This window comes from Lactuca virosa, chromosome 3, assembly GCF_052849685.1.
Source record: "Lactuca virosa cultivar CGN04683 chromosome 3, Lactuca_virosa_CGN04683_v6, whole genome shotgun sequence".
NCBI lineage: Eukaryota > Viridiplantae > Streptophyta > Magnoliopsida > Asterales > Asteraceae > Lactuca > Lactuca virosa.
In genome coordinates, this window is record NC_136428.1 from 238,828,296 (window position 1) to 238,840,579 (window position 12,284).

At 36.5% G+C, this 12,284-nt stretch overlaps 1 non-coding gene across 1 annotated transcript; it reads right to left on the reverse strand.

Moving 5' to 3' along the window:
- Window positions 1–11,664: 11,664 nt before the first annotated feature.
- LOC145168036 (small nucleolar RNA R71) lies at window positions 11,665–11,771 on the reverse strand. Its single transcript, XR_013741631.1, has one exon. It is a non-coding gene; the product is annotated as a small nucleolar RNA R71 (small nucleolar RNA).
- Window positions 11,772–12,284: the final 513 nt, after the last annotated feature.

Sequence of the window (12,284 nt, forward strand, 5' to 3'; positions counted from 1 at the left end):
TTTTTTCAGCTTTCAACAAGGATTTGCCATTTTTTTTCTTTTTGGTGAAAAAAATCCATTTCTACCGACTGGTGCCAAGAACCCGTACATCAAGGATTTTCATTCTATTTCATTTTTCATTTTTTCTTTTTCGTAAGAAAACAATCCCAGGTAAAAAAACAATCGTTCTGTTGTACTTCAAGTTCGGGAGGGTTTAGTATTTTCGATGATTTCTGCATCTAAGTAACAATCAATTTCAGGTTCCATTTTTTTATCCGATCCAATTCTGAAGTTTTTATTTCATACTAGACCTATCGATCCCAATCTTTAATTTATTTCATCTGTTTCTGTGTTTTTAGGTTACGCCTGGAATTGAGTAATTTTTTAGTTCGTCGATTTTGTGACAACCGTCAATTTTGGCCAAGTCAAAGTCAACTAAAGTCAACAAGTCAAACCGGTCCACTCATCTAACCCTTGTATATTGGGGTTTCCATTATGTTTCTTATCGAACAACTCGCAATCTTAATACGAAGTATCACTTGGAATTTTCACGTGTTCGGAAACTCTAAACCCTAATCAGGGCAAGTGATGAAACTACTCAATAAAACATTATTCCTTAACCCTCGGGGGCATATAACAATCATAACAAGACTTAACGAGGTTTACAAACCTTGCGTTACAAAGCCAAACACTCAAAAAGGTCACAAAAGAAGTCTCTCCCAATCTCTTTCACTCTAACTCTCCCGAAACTCTCTAAGTATGAGAAATCTCTCCAAGAATGTCAAATCTCTCCCAAATCTCTCCAAGAATGTGAAATCTCTCCAAAATCTCTCTCTGTATGAGAAATCTCTCCAAGAACGTCAAATCTCTCCCAAATCTCTCTCTGTATGAGAAATCTCTCCAAGAGCGTCAAATCTCTCCCAGATCTCTCTGTATAAGAAATCTCTCCAAGAACGTCAAATCTCTCCCAAATCTCTCCAAGAATGTGAAATCTCTCCAAAATCTCTCTCTGTATGAGAAATCTCTCCAAGAGCGTCAAATCTCTCCCAAATCTCTCTCTGTATAAGAAATCTCTCCAAGAACGTCAAATCTCTCCCAAATCTCTCTCAAAACCTCTTTTGGTTTTTTTTCGTAATCAATTGGGGCGTCCCGACACTTGACTTGGTGAAAAACCATGCGAAACGGGAAGATACCTTGGAAAATAGCCTCTTAGGGCCGGAGCCCTTCTATAGGGATCAAACCCTCCTTGAACCGGAGTCTCCTTGAGGAGCCCCGGCCATCTAGCCGCAGCCGTAGCCAGCAAGCCGCAGCCAGCAAGCGGTAGCCAGCAAGCCGCAACCAGCAGCCGCCGACCGCAGCGGCATGGAGCCCGCATCCGATGTTCGCCTCCGGTTCTCCTGACTTCGGACCGCAACCTCTTAACTTCGGACCGCAGCGCCTTCCTTCTGCATCCGCGACTGAGCTCCACTTCAGCGACCAAGACCGGAATCACCTCCTGACTTCGGATTTTGCGTTTTTCACCCGGTTTTCGACTAGTTTTGCGTTTTAAGCCCGTTTTTAATTATTTTAACGCGGGATTTTCTCCAAAAATAATATTTTAACATATAAGACCCTAAATATTCATAATTTAAATATATTTTTATGGAAATCTTTATTTAAGAATAAAATCTAGTGGGTGAATAATTGAGGTGGAGTGTTGACTTCTCTTTAGTTTATGACACAAGCAACCACCCCATGCCCACTCCATGACCAGCTATTGTCCTTACATCATACCTGGTCATTCAAGAGTACTTTCCCCACCATTTGACCAGGCACACTATTGGTCAAGGGTTGGAAAACCCCCTCTCTCCTCACACTTCTCTCATTTTCACACTTTTCACAAAAGATCAAACACACCTTTTCTCTCAAACTCTCTCTCACAAATTCGAGATTTCCAAGGCATTTTCCAGCTTTTCTCCTTCATTTGGTAAGTATCATCACCCTCCTTATGGTTATTACATTTCCTTTTACTCAAATCATTGATTCCTTACACAAACTCCATCAATAGGGTGTTAGATTCTCGAATCTTCAAGCAATCCTTCAAGTGTTCTTGAGTTGAACACTTCTCTCCTTCAACCTCCATCCACTGATATCACACAAAGTGAGTTCATACCCCTATCTTTTCATATTGTTCTTAAGTTTTAAGGGGGGGGGGAATACAAGTAAAAACACTAAGAACACAACTAAACTCATTTAACAGTCTTCATCAGAAAAGTTCAACTCCATTCACGGACTTTTTTGGTCAACTTAAACATTTTAGTTTTCAAAACTGTACTAGGTGCAAATAGTTCAGGTTCATACCTTTAAAATGACTACTTGCACATTACCATACGATTTTTCTACGATTTATGGTGATTTTTACAAAACTGCCTATCATTTCAGAAACAAATTCGGACCAGTCTGTGAATATGAATATTTTAACATAAGTTAAAGACTTCTAAAAATCATAATAAAAATTATGAATAAACTAGACACATTTTTTGAACTCTCAGAATTTACGGATTTAGTTTTCGACTTCGTATGATTTTTATATAATTCTTCTAAAACAGTGTAGAAATGTCAAAATCTAGATAACAGCTTTTAACTTTCAACACACTTTGTAACATGTCGAGCAAAGTGTTAATCTTTGATGACTTCATATTTTTATATGTGTTTCTTGTTGTGGTATAATTTATATAACAGAAAATACCCACTAAAGTGTAAGAATCCTCCACCATTACCATTAGTACAAAACAAAGCAAGATAAACATAATTATATTTTACTATGCCTTCGACTTACGTAGAAAAGGGTTCTTATACACCACCAACAAACATATTAAACTATAATAGGTATAGTTAGGTTGCATATACATTTCAAACTTTTTGATAAACTATAATAGGTATAGTTTATGTTCATTTACATTACAAAAGGTTTTCATACGAAAAGGGGTACAAATACAAAGTACCGGTTTTATACAAAAAGGGGTACAAATACAAAGTACCAGGTTTTCATACGAAAAGGGGTACAAATACAAAGTACCGGTTTCATGCCAAAAAGGGGTACAAATACAAAATACCGGTTTCATGCAAAAAGGGGTACAAATACAAAGTACCAGGTTTTCATACGAAAAGGAGTACAAATACAAAGTACCGGTTTCATACCAAAAGGGGGTACAAATACAAAGTACCAGGCTCACACAAACTAGTTTTTATGATATTAAAACTATATTTCATTAAGAATTGATAGAATTCAGCTATAATTGCTAAGTGTATATGCTAGAGTTTTATAAGAATCTAGTTATGATCGACTTAGAATTGGTGGGTCTGCCTCATCTCCTGTTCCTTGTTTGGTTGTGGACCTAGGGCAGACCCATTATATTCAACGGTTTATTCAACTTAAATTTTATATAACTTATATACACTGGGCGGTTATAGAAGGAATCTATGGGTCTCTCTAGGATTCATTATCGCATAACATAGAAGCATTCATTCCACTTAATAAAGAAAATATTGGATTTTCTGGAAACATACTTTGTCGCTTTTACAAGGAAAACGGTTTCTTTCTCAAACAAAACTCTTATGAACTCACCAACTTAATTGTTGACACTTTTTCAAAACTACTTGTATTCTCAGGAAATCAGTGAAACAGGAAAACATCAGCATTTTGAGGATGGGACGATAAATCGTCAAACGTTTCATTTTGTCATCATAAGGTAATTGATTTTGAAACATGTAAACTTATTCCATGGTGTAACCTTTTCAATTATATTTATGATGGTTGTATTTACTTTGAGCACTATTATATTCGTTGTTGTGATACTGTACATGAAGTCCTCCACCCCCGGACGTTTCCGCCATCCTTGGTTTGGGGGTGTGACAGATTTAAACAGGACATTGAGATACCCTATTGTACGGTTATTTAGGATTTGGTGTAGGTATGTTGGAATGTCGTTTAAGTTTGTGTAATTTTACGAGGTTGCAGTCAACTTAGTGTCCAATGGGTTACTTTTTCCATTATAATTGATGAGTATTGTCACATTTTACCAAATGAGTTGGCTATTAGTTTAAGCTACAAAGGAGCAACAAAATAAGATCTGTAATCTTTTATTCTACACAGGACCTGTTATGTAAGAAAAGATGTTTACACCATTTGAAGCCGAATTGCAGCTCCAAGTTGGTTCTTATTTCAAGGTTCTAGGGAACGATTTTATGCACAGGTGATATGTTGGGTGTTTTTATCTTTTTTTATTTTATTTTATTTTAAAAACAGGTGATATGTTGGGTGTTGGGTAAACATGGAACTGCAGATGGCAAATGGTGGCGGGTATAACATGTTCACTATTAATGAACACCAGTTTGCTTTATGAAACATATTAATCTAAATATAACATGTTCACTATTTTTCTGTGATAAGTGATAGCTTGAACTCTCTTTGGTGGCTGTCATCTCAGTTGATCCAGATGTACTGAATGATTGGGCTGCATTTCAGGGCATTAAGGTACTTTCAGAAGGGTTAAACTGTCAATTTCACACATAATTACACATTTGTTATTCAACATCACTTTTAAACATAAAGGTAAAACGGTCATTTACTCTAAACAGAAGGGTGAAATGGTCATTCCCTCACATAAATAGTAATTTTTTATTGAACAGATGGCTTTCTCCTATCCAGTTCAACTTTTGACCATCTTGCACATGGTGTTTCTTTGGTGAAATTCAACATTTCTAGAGATTACTTTGCAAAATCTATCATATTATAGCAATATCATCTGATTACAAAGCAAATTTCGTTTTAAAATTGAGTAGCTTTTTTCAAAGTGGAAGTACACTGCTATAATTAGGTTGATATTTCAAAGTACAGTACTTTAATAAGAAAAAAAAAGTATAATATCATAATAGAAATAAAAGAAAGTAGGATGTTATAACAAACATAATAACGAAAGTTGTGTTGCTATACATCCACTTACCAATTCCGACATTGTACTTTTTGACTTAGAGCGTTGTACTTTGAAAATCTACCAATTAGAGCATCCCACTTTGACTTTATGTACACACATCTAAACCAAAAACACCACCCTCCATCCCATGCAAGCCTACTTAATCATTGGGTAAATAAAAAAGCACCATCAAATATTAATTTATTAATGGGTGTTTTGTTTTTTATTCCCTTATGCAGAATACAAGATGATGTCATGCAACTTGGCAACGCAGCTGCAAATGGTTTCCATTTTGGAGGTGGTGATGTTGTCGTTCCATCTGGCAGATTCAACTTACTTGGTTTCAGAAATTTACTTTAAATAAATTTAACGATTTTATATCTTTTTCACTTTTTAACAGGGAGAGCCTTTTTAAAAAATTGCTACAACAAGTTGATAACGTGTCTTTAAAGAGGAAACATGTTGAAGAAAGTCTCATAGCTCTTCAAGAGACCGCAAAAGTAAGTTTATTGACTTATTAAATTGTTTTCTATGTATTTACTCAAATTAATTTCAATTTTTTTCAATCAGCTATTAGATGAGTTACCAATCTAAACTGGAACAGTCTAATATGTAGATTTTAAAGTGCAATCCTATAATAGAAGCGGTTAAAAGTATGTTACTATAATAAAGAAATAAATGAAAGTAAGAAACACATTCTTCCTGTTCCAAGACCAGACCCTGAAGTTTTTGCCATGCTTACTTCTAGACTTGCAACTTCAATTGCTCTAGAAAATGTTCACTTTAATTACTGAAATATTATTTTATATGAAAACAAAAAAGTAACTTTACCTCATTTCGGCGTGCTAAGAAAGAAAAATGCACAATATGAATCCCTTTCGTTGACCTGCCAACAAAAAACAAGTTGTTGGGAACATAAAATCTATATACATGGGAGTTTTTAAAACAATGTTGTAAAATAGAAATAGTTGGTATGTTTGCATTAATTTTTTTAATGATGAATTGTACTTAAAGCCAAGGCCGGATAAAGAAGAATATAGTCCATAATGATTTGAATGGGGTTTTAGCACAAATTTGCATGGTTATTATATGAATAAAGTCGTTTGTAGAAATATCAAATTCTTACACTTAATTTGTTTTTGCAAGCAATGATGACCCAACAAAAATTGGAAAACCAGATATTCCTTCTTCCCATATTGGTATGGTTGTCTCTCCTTTGCTGCTATTTTTTTCTTTTTGACCATACTTTTGCTGATCATCTACTGTTTTTGCGCCTCTTCAAGGATATAAGGACAAAGATGGTTGGTGATTTGTTGGAATGTAAATATGTCATCTTTTATTCTTTTTACCAATTTAGGCAACATACTTATTATTTTATCTATAATAGCAATTCATAAACCACAATAGCAACATCCTTGCACTTTTTATTAGGAACCTTTTAATATTTAAAGTTTGGCTACAAAACTTTAACGGTTTGACAACTTTGATCCCTTTTCTAAAAACTTGCTAATTCCTACACCTTTAATTCTTTAGCCATTTTGACATTTATGGTCCGTGCAGTCAAAACTTTTAATTTTTTTCATAAAAACATGAAAAAACGGTCCGGGCAGAAAGTGACATTACTATAAGTGTGAAATGTATATTTTGTTTATGTATATGTCATACGTGCCTTTATACCGCCTTTTTACATTGTTCTTCAAATACCTGTGTACTGTTTTTTTGGATCCAGTTTTTTTTCCTGCTTTTTTTTTTCACGAGTTGCATCTTTTTGGCTGTGCCTTATTACTTTCGGAGTTGGAATCACCATACATGAGATTGATTTAAATATTGTTGATTCCAGTACAATTAGGTTTTCAAATAGATAAAACTAATCCGAATTATGCAATTTTTTGAAATTGTTGTCATTTATGTATTTTTTAGGGACGGAAACATTTGTTAAGCGTGAAATATTTTTTGAAATAACTGAAAGTTTTCCTAATTAAAACATTGTACATCGAAAGTATAATGCTATAACAGAAAACCGACACCTTCCGTCCCGCGCAACACGCGGGAAACCATCTAGTTATTATTTATTATTGTTGTTTCCCTTATATATATTTAATTAGTTACATTTTTAAACCATTTTAAATCTTCTTAAAATCCATTTTTATTTATTAAAGCACTAATTAATTCTTATTCATGATTATTTTAAAAAGAAATTTCTCCAATATCAATGCTACCCATCCGGAATAAATAACTGTCTAGAATAATATTACTTAGGAAATGAAAATAGGGTGTTACAACTCTCCCTCACTTAAATTAGATTTTGTCCTCGAAATCACTCCTTACCACCTTTCTGACAGCCAGACAACCCAATCAATTCCTCTCAAACCCCGCTCCATTGAAGAGGCTGACTCATACTCATAGCGTCCTTCCAATGCTACCACCGACGCCCAAGTTTAACATAACTCATACACCCTAATTGTGAACAATTATTGACCCACTAACCGATAAACCAACACCTTACTGCTATAACTCTGAAACCCCTAAGACTTTACCTGACCTCCACACAGGTAGAACCATCCCGAAACACAATCACTATGACCTCGTACTGCAATCTGAACTGAAAAATATCATTTTGATCTTGAATTATCCAACTGATACCTTTGGCAGGCATATTCCTTACCTATAACTTGCTGACGAAAAGATCTTTTATATATATATATATATATATATATATATATATATATATATATATATATATATATATATATATATATATATACAAAGACAACTCCATGGTAACCTTCCACTAAACCAAGATATCAAATCCCCAATCGACCGTTGAGACTGACAGTCTCACACCTGATCTCAACACCAGGCTCTTACTAAGAGTCTAACTGATAAAGGCTACCCTAGCCCAAACATCACACAGATACCAGTCACTGACCACAGAGTCATCCTACTTTAAATGTGATCCAATACCTTGCTCCAACCAATTTTCCACCCGGTCTCACCCACCCTTATCATAACCATACGGGACTCACCCACGGGTCTCACCCAATCGAGTGCTGTTACAGACCTAGCCTCGCCTCGGATTCATCGATCCTCATCCCAAAAAAAGAGTAATCCTTCGACAATATTGTCTGCCTCGACCCAGGCATGCGTTAATCCTCTTTCAGCCCAACGACCACCCGTGGCCTACCTCAATCTGGTGAATCCTACGATTACATCGCAGACTTACATCACTTCCCTGACAGTCTAAATCCATCTCGACAAGGTGTGCCCCCACTCCTAACTAAAACTGCAATGCTTGGCTCCTCGCTGTTGGGGCTTCTACTCTAACGTCATGACCGTCAATGATCCTCAAAGTAACTGGAGCAGGTGCACTCACTGCTCCACCTCTCAACATCAGACAACCGGCCTTCTTGTGGCCCACCTGGTTGCAGTGAAAACATATCGGAACCGACCCACGGGGCAATCCCTACTAAAATGACCCATCAGACCATAAATGAAACACCCCCTTCCAATCTCTCGAAAGCCACCAACATGGGTCCTCCCATACTTGGCACAACGGCCCTGACCCTGATGTCCTCCCAAATGCGAATCATGAGTCTTGGTCCTCTTCACCTAGTCCACTACGATATAAATCTACTATGGTTTCCTTTTCCCCAAGGTTCTACAAATCAACCTCCCGCTATCGGGCTCTAGCTATCATGTTCTCCAAAGTCCGACAAGCTGAAAAGCTAACAACTTCCGGATATCATCTCGCAGCATACCATGGTACCTTTTCTTCTTCATCTCTTCGTCTGTGACATACTGCGGGACAAAAAGAGCTCTCTCCCTAAACTGGGCGGTGATCTTCGCCACAGTCTCAGTCGTCTGGTGAAGGTCCTGAAATTCCTTCGCCAACTGATGCACCTCAATGGTTGGGGGCAAACTCTGCCCTGGGTCGGGTAACAAACTCATCCCAAGTCATCACCTCATTGGCTTCGCCTCCCAAAGCAAAATCTACTTCCTCCTACTGATCTCAATGTAACAACCATAAAATTCATGAATTTTTTTTAAACTTTTAAAACCAACCCACAAATCATCATTGTTTACAAAATAGTTTTCAAGACAAGTTTAACATTAGAGATTTTCCAAAAATCATAAATCAAAACACGAGGAGGTGCACGATCACGCCTTCGCCTTCCCGCGATCATCTGAAGTACCTGAAACATAACCCAAAACTGTAAGCCCAACGCTTAGTGATTTCCCTCAAAGTACCAACTTAACAAAATAAACATAACAACAACAACATGCATATAGAGCCTTTAGCCCATCTGGACCGCTCACAGAACCTTCAGCATGACTGGACCGCCGCACCGGGCCTTCATCTTATTTGGACCGTTCTCTGGGCCTTTGGCATGACTGGTACGCCCTCGTGGCATGCAGTCTATCTGGGACGCCCTAGGTCTGTTGGCCTTTAGCACAAAGCAGGACGACCTCAACCCAACCACACATACATCGTGTTCACACATATATATAACATACAAGCATACAAATAACCATCCAATAACCAACAGATAGATCTTAGAGAACACTAAGCATAACATCATCCTATTTACTAGGATACATATCTAACCGATCACTATATTTGTCAATCATACGATAAACCAGGATAACAATTGATATGTGCATATCTACCTATATATTTTACATCATATCTTAATATTATTAGCTATATATATGCTTATTATAGAACAAAAGGTACTTATTATGTTTAATATTTGTTATGTAGCGTAAAAGACATTCTCGGAAGCAATATGGAAGCTGGAAGAAAAAATGAAGAGCTTAGACAAGAAGAAGACACAAGAAGGATGTTGTTGGACAACTTGACCCTTCTATAGTATTTTGGCCATATCTCATGGCTCGTAACTTCGATTGACGTGGTGAATGGAATCTTCGCGATTCTTGATGCTGGCTTGGGGAATACGGGATAAACACGAGGACCACGACGTGGTGCCTTTACCACGTCGTGATGGCCAGATTTTAGACAAGTATATATATCCGAACATTATGACGAATTGAGAGACTGGGAGGTGACTTTTTGGAGAAGCATTACGAAAAATAACCTCTGGAAAACCCTTAGAAGATGAGGAAACGATTGGAGCTCAAGATTTGAAAAGATCTAGACGAAAACATCAATTTATTCGGTTTGATCATGTTGGTATTGTGCTCTATTGAGTTTTTTTATTGTTTGATTTTTACCATGAGTAGCTGAATTTAGCAGCTCTTGTTTAGCTAGATGAAGCTTCACTTATGGATTAGTTTAATTAATTATGGATTTGACTTGTTGGTATTGTGCTTGTGTTTGATTGTTAATACCTAGCATGCTAATATTTGGTTGTTTAGTTGCTTGAATTCATGTTCTGTGTAGCTTAGTGTTTATTAAATTACATGAACTTGACACCTAGTGATTTAGTGAATATTGAATTGCTAGAGCTAGGATTGACCCAATCTTAGATAAGTGATTGAAGTAACTGAATTTAGTTGTGCTGGAGAACATAAATTATGACCATAATTATGTTTGCTTAGATAAATCTTACATAGCCCATATATAATGAATAACTAATACGTGTTTTGCTTGTGTATGACCATAGAAGGTAGTTCATGAATTGGTGAAAATATTAGTAAATTTGGACTTGAATTGCTAATTACATATAACTTGGTAACCAACTTCACTAATCCATAAATAAGACCTAACCATAGGAAAAGGTGGATTCGAAACTAAACGAAAGTGTTTTTAATATATTGATTACAATCGTTTTTAGTTGAGTGCTTAAGTTTTTCTGAACTTGTAAAATCAGATAAAATCCCCACTTTTAGTTGTTTTTCTTAGTTTGGCTTTTAGTAATTATTTTATTAATTAAATACCGTTCCATGTGATCGATACCCGACTTACCCAAGCTATACTATAATCTGACTAGGTACACTGCTTATAGGTGCATAGTTAGTATAAGTTTGTTAGGTTATAAATTTAAAAGTTGATAGGTGTATTTTGTGCACATCATGTTTTTGGTGCCGTTGCCGGAGAATGGTTTATTTGATTATTAGGTTAATTGCTTTTAGTTATTCAATCCTTTTTGTGGGGTAAAAACCACAAAAAGTTACTTCTGTTTCATTTGTTTATTTTAGTTTTTTTTTCTCTGAGACGCAACCACGTCGTGGTAATCTTCACCACGTCGTGGTCTCGCTTCACTTAGTTTTTCGTTTATTTGTTTTTTGTTCCTTTTATGCGTGTTTTTCTAGTTTTATCTTAGCAGGAAAAATGGGGGATATCACGACCATGTTAATGGAAGAGTACAAACGACATATAAGGAACGACAACAGATGGGGTCTTGATCCACCAAAAATCCCAACCACGACAAAGTTTGAAATTCCAGGGCACATTCTTAATATGTTACGGGAACTACCTTTTTATGGGAAGGAGCACGAGGACGCTTATGAGCATATAGAAGAGGTGGTGGAGATTTCATAGTATTTTAATGCACCTAACGTGAGTAAAGATGCGATGATGCTTCGAAGTTTACCAGTCACATTGAAGGGTGAAGCAAAAGAATGGTTAAAATCACTTCCCTTTGGAGCAATCACGACATGGGCTGATTTTAAGACCGATTTCATCAACCAGTTCCCGAACTTGTGTACCCGGAAATCAGTCCAATAATAAGCTAGCAAACCAGCTCCTGTCCCTCCTTCAAAAGTGGCAAAGCTTAAGAGAAATATCCAGAATTTTCAACAATTAGAAGGGGAGTCGATATACAAAGCTTGGGAACGTTAAAAGAGATTGTTACGACATTACCCTCAACATGGCTTCAATGTGCAACAAGAAATTTCGATATTTTATGATGGAGTCAATGTGTGCACTCGTCAACTTCTAGACTCGCAAGGGCCCATGACAAAGAAGAATCCGACAACAAATAAAGCTTTGATTGAAGAACTCGTTAAGCATTCAAGAGAGTATCACAACTCAAAGGAGGATTTCACTAGAGGAAAGTCAAGTAAAGATGGAGGTCAAGATGCTATTAGTGAAATTATTGCAAAGCTCGATGCAATGGAAGAAAAGATCACAAAATTGGGTGGACCAATTCAAGTTATTAGATGCGGAGCTTGTGGAGGACCCCATTCTACTAAGGATTGTGATTTGGAGTACAAGAGAGCTCAATACACGACAAAATATCAACAACTAGAGCATAATCTCTACAAACTAGAACGAGTCCAATCCGAGAAGATAGATGCTCTCGAGTCGATGTTATTCTGATTCATGGAAGCTAGCGAAAAAAGACATGATGCAACACTTAGAGTTCAACAAGCATCTATTTTGAGCAT